Genomic DNA, 9,510 nt, shown 5'->3' on the forward strand with positions numbered 1-9,510 from the left:
AGTCTGGAATTAGGACCAGTCTGGATAGCTGGCCTTGGTGAAGACTTGACGTTTTTATCCCCCAAAAAGTTTTTGATTTGAGTTCCTACTGAAATGAGGCTGCATTTTAATGTTCTATTTTAATCTTGTTTTTAAGTTGTAGTTCAATCAATTGTTTTTATACCTGGTGTTAGCCGCCCTGAGGCGCTTCGCAAGACGAATTTCCCTATGCGCTGCGCTTCCCCCCGTCCCGGATATTTCCCTATGGGCTGTCGTCTTGCGAAGCAAGCCCATAGGGAAATTCGTCTTGCGAAGCGCCTCCAAAATGGAAAACCCTTTCGTCTAGCGGGTTTTCCGTCTTGCGAGGCATTCGTCTTGCGAGGTACCACTGTACTACTACTAATAATAACGATTTATTTATACTCGATCCTTAATCCAGACAGGCTGAAAACATGAAGACTAAAACACGAAAACCCGGGCAGCAATTCTGCAAGTTCCATAGTTCTACATATAATGACCACCTTGAATGAAAACAGTTGGGAAAGAGGGAGAGTTAAATGGCTTCTGGTCCTCTGCACTGAGCTGACAAATCAAACCCAACTTTGGTTGCATGCATTTTGCTTGAAAGCTTAAATTGAATGAGTTTTCTATACATGTCAGAATACTCCCTTCAGTTATATGCTTCTGCAACGTCTCGTTTTTTCTTCCCTGTCTCTGCTTCATTCAAAATATAATGTGGTTTCTGATTTTTGATAAGCTGCTGAATTCTGAAGAGCTTTTGGGACCAAATTTTCTTGAATCGAGCAGAGTATATATTAAAATAATTTTGTGTTTTGTATTTATCTTTGTGTGACAGGGCAATACATGTGAATGTCAATAACTGTCTGACCTTGGCTTGCCATACTTCAGGAAAATTCCTAACACATCCTGGTTTTCAGATGTAAAAATGGCTTTGGGGAAATTTTACCGAACTGGATGTATGTCAATGTGATGGAAAAAGCAGCAGAAACAGCTCCAAAAGCATAAAATCAACCCAAAAAAGCTCAACAACTTTGAAATATGACAACTCTAGTGTGGGCATGTTTATCTAAGTCTAGAGACAGAGTGGGGGCATTACCACAGCGTGAGTAAGTGGTGCTGAATAGGCGTGGTTAAAGGAGGTGGTGTGCTGTCACTAGAAGACCCAGAGCAAAGGTTAGCAACATCAGGGCTAAGTCTCTTTTTCTGCCCCTTTAAACTGAGTCTCCCTAGGCCACTCCCTCTCCTGAGGCAACATGCATCCCCAGCTATGTTTCACATCCTGTAATCAGGGAAGTGAGAGCTGGACCATAAAGAAGGCTGATCGCCGAAGAATTGATGCTTTTGAATTATGGTGCTGGAGGAGACTCCTGAGAGTCCCATGGACTACAAGAAGATCAAACCTCTCCATTCTTAAGGAAATCAGCCCTGAGTGCTCACTGGAAGGACAGATCCTGAAGCTGAGGCTCCAAGACTTTGGCCACCTCATGAGAAGAGAAGACTCCCTGGAAAAGACCCTGATGTTGGGAAAGACATCAAGGAGAAGGGGATGGCAGAGGATGAGATGGTTGGACAGTGTTCTCGAAGCTACCAGCATGAGTTTGACCAAACTGTGGGAGGCAGTGGAAGACAGGAGGGCCTGGCGTGCTCTGGTCCATGGGGTCATGAAGAGTCGGACACGACTAAACGACTAAACAACAACAACAATCAGGGATCGCAACAGATGTTGGCTGTGTCATTTTGCCAATTTCCCTCTAAAATAGCTCACAAGCGTCCAATTTATTTGGGATTACAAAGCTCAGTAACTTTGCCAAAATCTGATTTTTACTTTTTGAAATACGACAACCCTAAATAACTGCCCTGTTGCAGGTGCCACATTATACCCGTTCCACAGTTGTAAGGAATTGATCTTTTAGTGCAGTGGCGCCTACACTTTGGAACTCCTTGCCCACTGATATCAAGAGCCTTCAGTGTACTTTTTTTGGCACCTGCTTGAAACATTTTAAGTTAGGAAAACCTATTCAGGCACATATAAGTCAATGTGTTTGAATGGCCTTTATTATTAATTGTAATTATGTTTAATTTAAAATGTTTAAAACAGTTTCTTTATTGGTGATTTTCAATATTTCTTGCAAACTGCTCAGACGTTTTACTACCATCAAGTGGTACATAAATTTTGTAAAAGAAATCAAACCCTCCTTGGGTATTTTGGCCTGGCCATTGAGTGTGCCATTGAACTCATTGAACTTAGACAATGCTTTTTGTTCACCTCAAGGATAAAGTGGAGTGGGTGCAGAGTTCCAGAAAGACATCTACTTCTGCTTCATTGACTATGCAAAAGCCTTTGACTGTGTCGACCACAGCAAACTATGGCAAGTTCTTAAAGAAATGGGAGTGCCTGATCACCTCATCTGTCTCCTGAGAAATCTCTATGTGGGACAAGAAGCTACAGTTAGAACTGGATATGGAACAACTGATTGGTTCAAAATTGGGAAAGGAGTACGACAAGGCTGTATTTTGTCTCCCTGCTTATTTAATTTATATGCAGAATACATAATGCGAAAGGCTGGGCTGGATGCATCCCAAGCTGGAATTAAGATTGCTGGAAGAAATATCAACAACCTCAGATATGCAGATGACACAACCTTGATGGCAGAAAGTGAGGAGGAACTAAAGAACCTTTTAATGAGGGTGAAAGAGGAGAGCGCAAAATATGGTCTGAAGCTCAACATCAAAAAAACGAAGATCATGGCCACTGGTCCCATCACCTCCTGGCAAATAGAAGGGGAAGAAATGGAGGTAGTGAGAGATTTTACTTTCTTGGGCTCCATGATCACTGCAGATGGTGACAGCAGCCACGAAATTAAAAGACGCCTGCTTCTTGGGAGAAGGGCAATGACAGGCCTAGACAGCATCTTGAGAAGTAGAGATGTCACCTTGCCAACAAAGGTCCGTATAGTTAAAGCCATGGTTTTCCCAGTAGTGATGTATGGAAGTGAGAGCTGGACCATAAAGAAGGCTGATCGCCGAAGAATTGATGCTTTTGAATTATGGTGCTGGAGAAGACTCTTGAGAGTCCCATGGACTGCAAGAAGATCAAACGCATCCATTCTTAAGGAAATCAGCCCTGAGTGCTCACTGGAAGGACAGATCGTGAAGCTGAGGCTCCAGTACTTTGGCCACCTCATGAGAAGAGAAGACTCCCTGGAGAAGACACTGATGCTGGGAAAGATGGAGGGCACAAGGAGAAGGGGGCGACAGAGGACAAGATGGTTGGATAGTGTTTTCGAGGTTACCAGCATGGGTTTGACCAAACTGCGGGAGGTAGTGGAGGACAGGGGTGCCTGGCGTGTTCTGGTCCATGGGGTCACGAAGAGTCGGACACGACTAAACGACTAAACAACAACAAAAGGTACCCCTGACCATTAGGTCCAGTCGTGACCGACTCTGGGGTTGCGGCGCTCATTTCACTTTACTGGCCGAGGGAGCCGGCGTACAGCTTCCGGGTCATGTGGCCAGCATGACTAAGCCGCTTCTGGCGAACCAGAGCGGCGCACGGAAACACCATTTACCTTCCCGCCGGAGCGGTACCTATTTATCTACTTGCACTTCATGCTTTGGAACTGCTAGGTTGGCAAGAGCAGGGACCGAGCAACGGGAGCTCACCCCGTTGCAGGGATTCAAACCGCCAACCTTCTGATCGGCAAGTCCTAGGCTCTGTGGTTTAACCCACAGCGCCACCCGTGTCCCTAGCCTACTTTAGAAAGGTAAAAATTCCATTTGTTGTTCCACCCATGCTTGACTCTGGTCTCACCCAATAACATTTGGCTCCTGGAAGGTTGTCATGCAGAGAATGCAGATTTTGGACTGAAATAAGGTTCCCATCTAGAATTTCTACAATACTTTTTCATGCTCTTTACACCACTGAATATTGTTCATTTCTACATGTAAAGCTAAGGGAAGGGAGGATTTGAAGCCCTCCAGACCATAATATCTTGGGCACACCCCACTCCCAGGTCTGATCTCCCCTTGATAGGAAATGCTGAATGCTTCATTTGATAATTTGTGTTTCACCTCCAGGAAATTTTCTGAAGGTCACTGGAGATAATAGCTCCAGCTTCCACTCACATATTTCCACTCTTCTAACAGGAAGAGAAAAGTGAAAGTAAGCTTATGCAAACAGAATGTCTCCCAAGATTAATCACGGTCTGGCCGGTTCCTTTGGAAACTGCTGAACTGTTACCAAGGGAATCAGGCTTTGCACTTGAGGATTTCTGCTCTCTTCTCAGGAACCTCCAGCCTAGAGTTAGATTCATTTGCCTGCGGTGCTGGAAGAAAGTTTAGGAGTTGATGCAGACTCACAACTGCATTAGGTACATGGGGAGCTGCCTTACACCAAGTCAGACCATAGGAACATCTACAGGTAACTCAGCATTGTCCATGGTGACTGGCAGAAGATTACTAGGATTTCAGACACAGTATTTCCCAACCTGGAGATGCCTTGGGCCCTTCTGCTTTCCACTGACCTACACCTCTTTTCTGTTCTTCTGTTTGTTTTCCCTTCAGTTTTGTCCAGACTTTTAGAAATACGAATGAAGATTCAGACTAAGCTCAACAGATCTGGAGTTTTATTCTAGAGTTCCTTCCTTGCATTCACTCAAAAGCAGACTCCTGTTTTCCCATTCATAATCTGACTTTGCCCTTCCCAGTTGGTATTAAATCTTGGGTGGACTTCCTTGTGCGAAAAAAAACATTCCCCATCCCTGCTGCCAGCAAATCTGAATTAATCCTCAATAAGTAGCTGCTAACCTCTCCCGCAAACATTGTGCAAACAGAACAGGATGAAGGCTTAATAAACAAGTTGCCTGGAAGTGACTTTCGTCCACAGCCTAAAATTATATTTAACTGCACCCCCGCTGTTTTCTCCCACTTGTGCAACATGTGAACGTTATGGTCTCCTTATTTCTGCGCCGAGGTCAGCGGCGGACGAAAGCATAATCACCTGGATTTTATCCACCGAGAAGCACCCCTAGTTCCCTGAATCCCAGTAAATAAGCTATGTGGTTTGATCAGCAACTCACAGTTGGATCTTCGATCCCTGCATTAGCCACCCAGAATGTCTGGAGCAACCCAGTCAGATGGGTATTATTATTATTATTATTATTATTATTATTATTATTATTATTAACTCATGGTTGATACATCTAGGTCTCTTTGTTCACTGTCCACCAAGTGTGGCAATTATCATGATAGTTTTAGCCTGCCAAAGCTATCAGCCATATGTTCTCAAGGGTAAGATAGCTACAAATCACTAGCCCTATCTGATGTATTTTTTGGGGTGGGGGGAATGTTTATTTCAAGCCACAGAAGCTGTTCTCTGATAAGAGACATCTGGCGCAACGAAGCAGAACTGCCATTAAGCTGCTTTGCATCTGTTTCCTCTTTCACTCATGTGTCCTCGTATGGTGTATTTAGTTTTAATCTCCCCCCCCCTCACCCACTCCCACCCAGCTGTAACACTTTGTAATTGTGTGTACATATGGCCTGGTCTACATATGCAGCCAAACTGGGGGGGGGGGTTAGATAAAATAATCCCCCTATGATAGAATGGACTGGACCATTTCAGACTATGGCAGTGGAGCCTGTTCTATATGCACAAATGGGGGGCTGCCCCACCAACCTCAAGCCTGTCCTCAGCCAGCCCCCACCTGCCTGTTTGCTTACTCAGAGTTTCAGTAGTTGGTATTGCCTGTCTCCTTCCACCTCCTTAGGGTTGCCCCCTCGTAGAGCTCAGCAGGGAGGAGGATGGGGACAAAACTAGAACTAATTGGCTCTGCCTGTCATTGGCTCTACTGCCACCTACTGTTGGCCTCCCTGCCTTCTGCCCAGTAAGAGAGCTGATGCCGTTGGAATACAGCAAATGTCCTCAGTAGCAATAAATGTTCTACAAACATAGGAAGATGCCTTATCCTATAGTTACCAGATGTCCCCGTTTCCCGGGGACAGTCCCCAGATTTACAAATCTGTCCCCGGACAAAATCCGTCCCTGGAATTCATTTAATGTTCCTGGATTTATATTTTAAGTGTTGTAGATTTATTAGTAGGGAATGAATGTTGTGTGATTGGTTCAATGGCACAAGACACATCATATGGGGACTTCTGGCGAGGCAAAATAGTGGGCGCCATGGCTGCGAGCAGCTCCTGAAGCCAGCCAGAGCCAACTGCGCTACCAGGCTGGCTCCGGGCTGCTGAGACTGCCTCTACCGCTGCTGAGAAGAAACCAGAGACGCCCGGCGCGTCAACTCGAGGAACAAATCTGACCCAAATATTCCACCCGGCCACCCAGCCAACTCCCCAGCGGCACTCCAGGGCCAGTAAAAACCCCGGGGCTGATGCAGGGAGAAGGAGGAGAGGAGAAGGAGGAGAGAGAAAGAGGAAGGATAAAAAAGAGGGGAGCCCTGACCTTGCTGCGCTGCTGCCGCCGCTGAGGAAAAGAGGTAGGAGAGCACCAGGAGGGCAAGGACACGTGGCCGAGCCCAAGTCCGAGCTGAGCCGACTCCACGGCGGCTAGCGCTCCAAGAGATCAGGCCGGGGCCCAGAGGAAGGCTGTGTGACAGAGGAGACCACTGAAGAGAAGATATTACTTCTTAATTTTTTTATAAAAAGAATAACTTTTTTTCTCTCTTTAAAAAAAAAAAATGTCCCCGGATTCTTTGGGGGGAAAACTGGTAACCTTACCTTATCCAGAGTCGTACAATTAGTGCTTCTGGCTGAAGTGTAAAATCCAGATTGCTTAGCCAAGGGCCATCATCAAACTATATAACAGTTTGTGTGGGTGTTTACAAAAACTGAGTTGGTTGGCCGCCATCTGTCTTGGGAGACAATGGAAGAGTGTGCCTTCAAACTTCTCTAAGTTATGCAAGCCCCTTCGCCACAGCAAGGCAGTGATCCAGCCCCCCCCTTATCTTTGTACAGTATAGCAAACGTCAGAGGTTTCTATGGACAGCCACCAGCCAAACTATTGGTTCAAACTATTGGGGAGTTACAGTGCTTGCTGTGGCTGTAGAGAATGATATGGAAGAGACATGTTTTGTTGCAGGTGGGGCAGATGAAGGCATCCAGTTGTGCTGATGCAGGTGTACCATGGCGTTTCTTTCTGGGCTCCCCCCAGCATAACCCCTTGCAAATTCCAGTCTAGGTCAGTATTCGTCAAAGCTCTCTACGGCTCTCCAAAGGTTGTTGGCCAGTGGATGGAGATGATGGGAGTTGGAGACCAACAACCCCTGGAAAGCAACGGGTTCCCCATCCCTGGGCTAAACCAACTGGAAACAGATCTCCAAGGCAACCAGAGACAAGGGCTATTTTCAATGCTGGCTCCAGGTTTGGGCAATATATCTTCAATGGGCCCCTTTCCCTCACTGTCACTGCTGCTCATTCCCTCCACATCTGGGCCCAGTTTGCAGCAGCATCTAAAGAAGATACGTGAAACCCTTTTCAGCCTGAGGGTGGCATTCCTTATGGGCAGTCTTTTAAGTGCTGTATGCCAGCCAGAGGAAAAAGTGGCTAGTGTAAGAGGTGTGACTCTAATCTGTTGTTGTAGTTGTCGTTTAGTCGTGTCCAACTCTTCGTGACCCCCTGGACAAGAGCATGTCAGGCACTCCTGTCTTCCACTGCCTCCTGCAATTTGGTCAAACTCATGCTGGTAGCTTCGAGAACACTGTCCAACCATCTCGTCCTCTGTCGTCCCCTTCTCCTTGTGCCCTCCATCTTTCCCAACATCAGGGTCTTTTCCAGGGAGTCTTCTCTTCTCATGAGGTGGCCAAAGTATTGGAGCCTCAGCTTCACGATCTGTCCTTCCAGTGAGCACTCAGGGCTGATTTCTTTCAGAATGGATAGGTTTGATCTTCTTGCAGTCCATGGGACTCTCAAGAGTCTCCTCCAGCACCATAATTCAAAGGCATCAATTCTTCGGCGATCAGCCTCCTTTATGGTCCAGCTCTCACTTCCATACATCACTACTGGGGAAACCATAGCTTTAACTATACGGACCTTTGTTGGCAAGGTGATGTCTCTGCTCTGGATCACTGCCTTGCTGTGGTGAAGGGGCTTGCATAAGTCAGAGAAGCTATGAGCTATGCCGTGCTGATCCCCCCCCCCTTATCTTTGTACAGTATAGCAAAAGTCAGAGGCTTCTATGGACAGCCGCCAGCCAAACACATCTCCCTGTTCTCCATCCAGCAAGCAAGAGGCATTAGCTCAGTCAAAGGTCACATTTGAGCTGGGCAAAAGCTGTTTATAGGGACATGAAGCAGGGTTAGCGAGAAGTGTAGCCTGGGAACAGAGGGGATGGGGAGCTCATTTGTGTAATGCTATATCATATTTTTACATTGTGTCTTAATGAGAAGGTTGTTAGCTGCTTAGGGGAGAGGTCTTTGCAACATGCAACCAGGCATATGCTTTGCAGCATTAAGAAAAAGGTGTGTCGTGAAATAGTTTCTGTGCAGTTGAGGATATGGTACTAAACAAGGCTGTTTCTGAAAAAGAAATAGATGTGAACAAGGTTTTTAAAAGGCTGGAAATGAAAAGGAAAACTTGTTTCTTTTCCATCTTCACAACCTTTTTGTAACAGTATGTTATGGGACTAATTACGTGAGTAGTCAAAGCCATTTACTGACTCATACGGAGTTCTGCTTAAACAGTATATGTTGGAATGCATCGCTACAAAATAGTTCAAAACAAAGAGAAGACTTGTGCCATGGGATTGTGCCATGGTGGTCTCTAGCCCTGCATTATGCTGAGCACCCCAACATTTATTTTGTGCTGAGATGGTTTCACTTTAAAAACTGAAAGTCTTTGTGCACACACACACACACACACACCACTGGCAGATGGCACAGATGTGTCTCCCATAACCCCTGCCCTCTATGTTTAGGACTGCAGCTCAGATTTGCTTTCACTGCAGTAGGAACTGATGGGAATGGAAGCATTTTCTGGGCCGGTGGGGGAATTGCATCCACTGGATGCTGCCTCCTCCCAGTCTGAATCAATTTAATTTTGCCACTGCTTCACAATTCATCCCACTTATGAAGAAATTACTAACCCTGAAATCCCAAAAGGTTTGTTTATGGATTTTTCAGTGGCATGGTTCTCGGCCGGCTTTTCTCCACTGAGGATGTTGATGCCTTCAGCTATTATTCCGTCAAAGGAGAATTAGGGAGGCATTAAAATGGACAGGAAACACAGGGGGGATCTCTTGCGTAACGACGAGGGCGTTGGCTTTCCCCATTTCTCCTGGAAACTGGATTTATTGCTGGGCACAAAACCACAGCTCACAAAGGAAGAGGATTGTTGACGCATGAATGTGCATTGAAAGTCCAGTCACCTAAACAAACAGTGCTCTCGGAAGAAGAGCCCTCTTGACGTCACAACGCGAGGAAATTACTCATCCTTTATTTTGCAGAAATTAGGCTTCGCTGATATTTTCTCCCCTTCCCTCCAAGAGCTTTCCCAATA

The sequence above is a fragment of the Podarcis bocagei genome (genome assembly GCF_964188305.1).
Source record: "Podarcis bocagei genome assembly, chromosome: 14".
Classification (NCBI taxonomy): domain Eukaryota; kingdom Metazoa; phylum Chordata; class Lepidosauria; order Squamata; family Lacertidae; genus Podarcis; species Podarcis bocagei.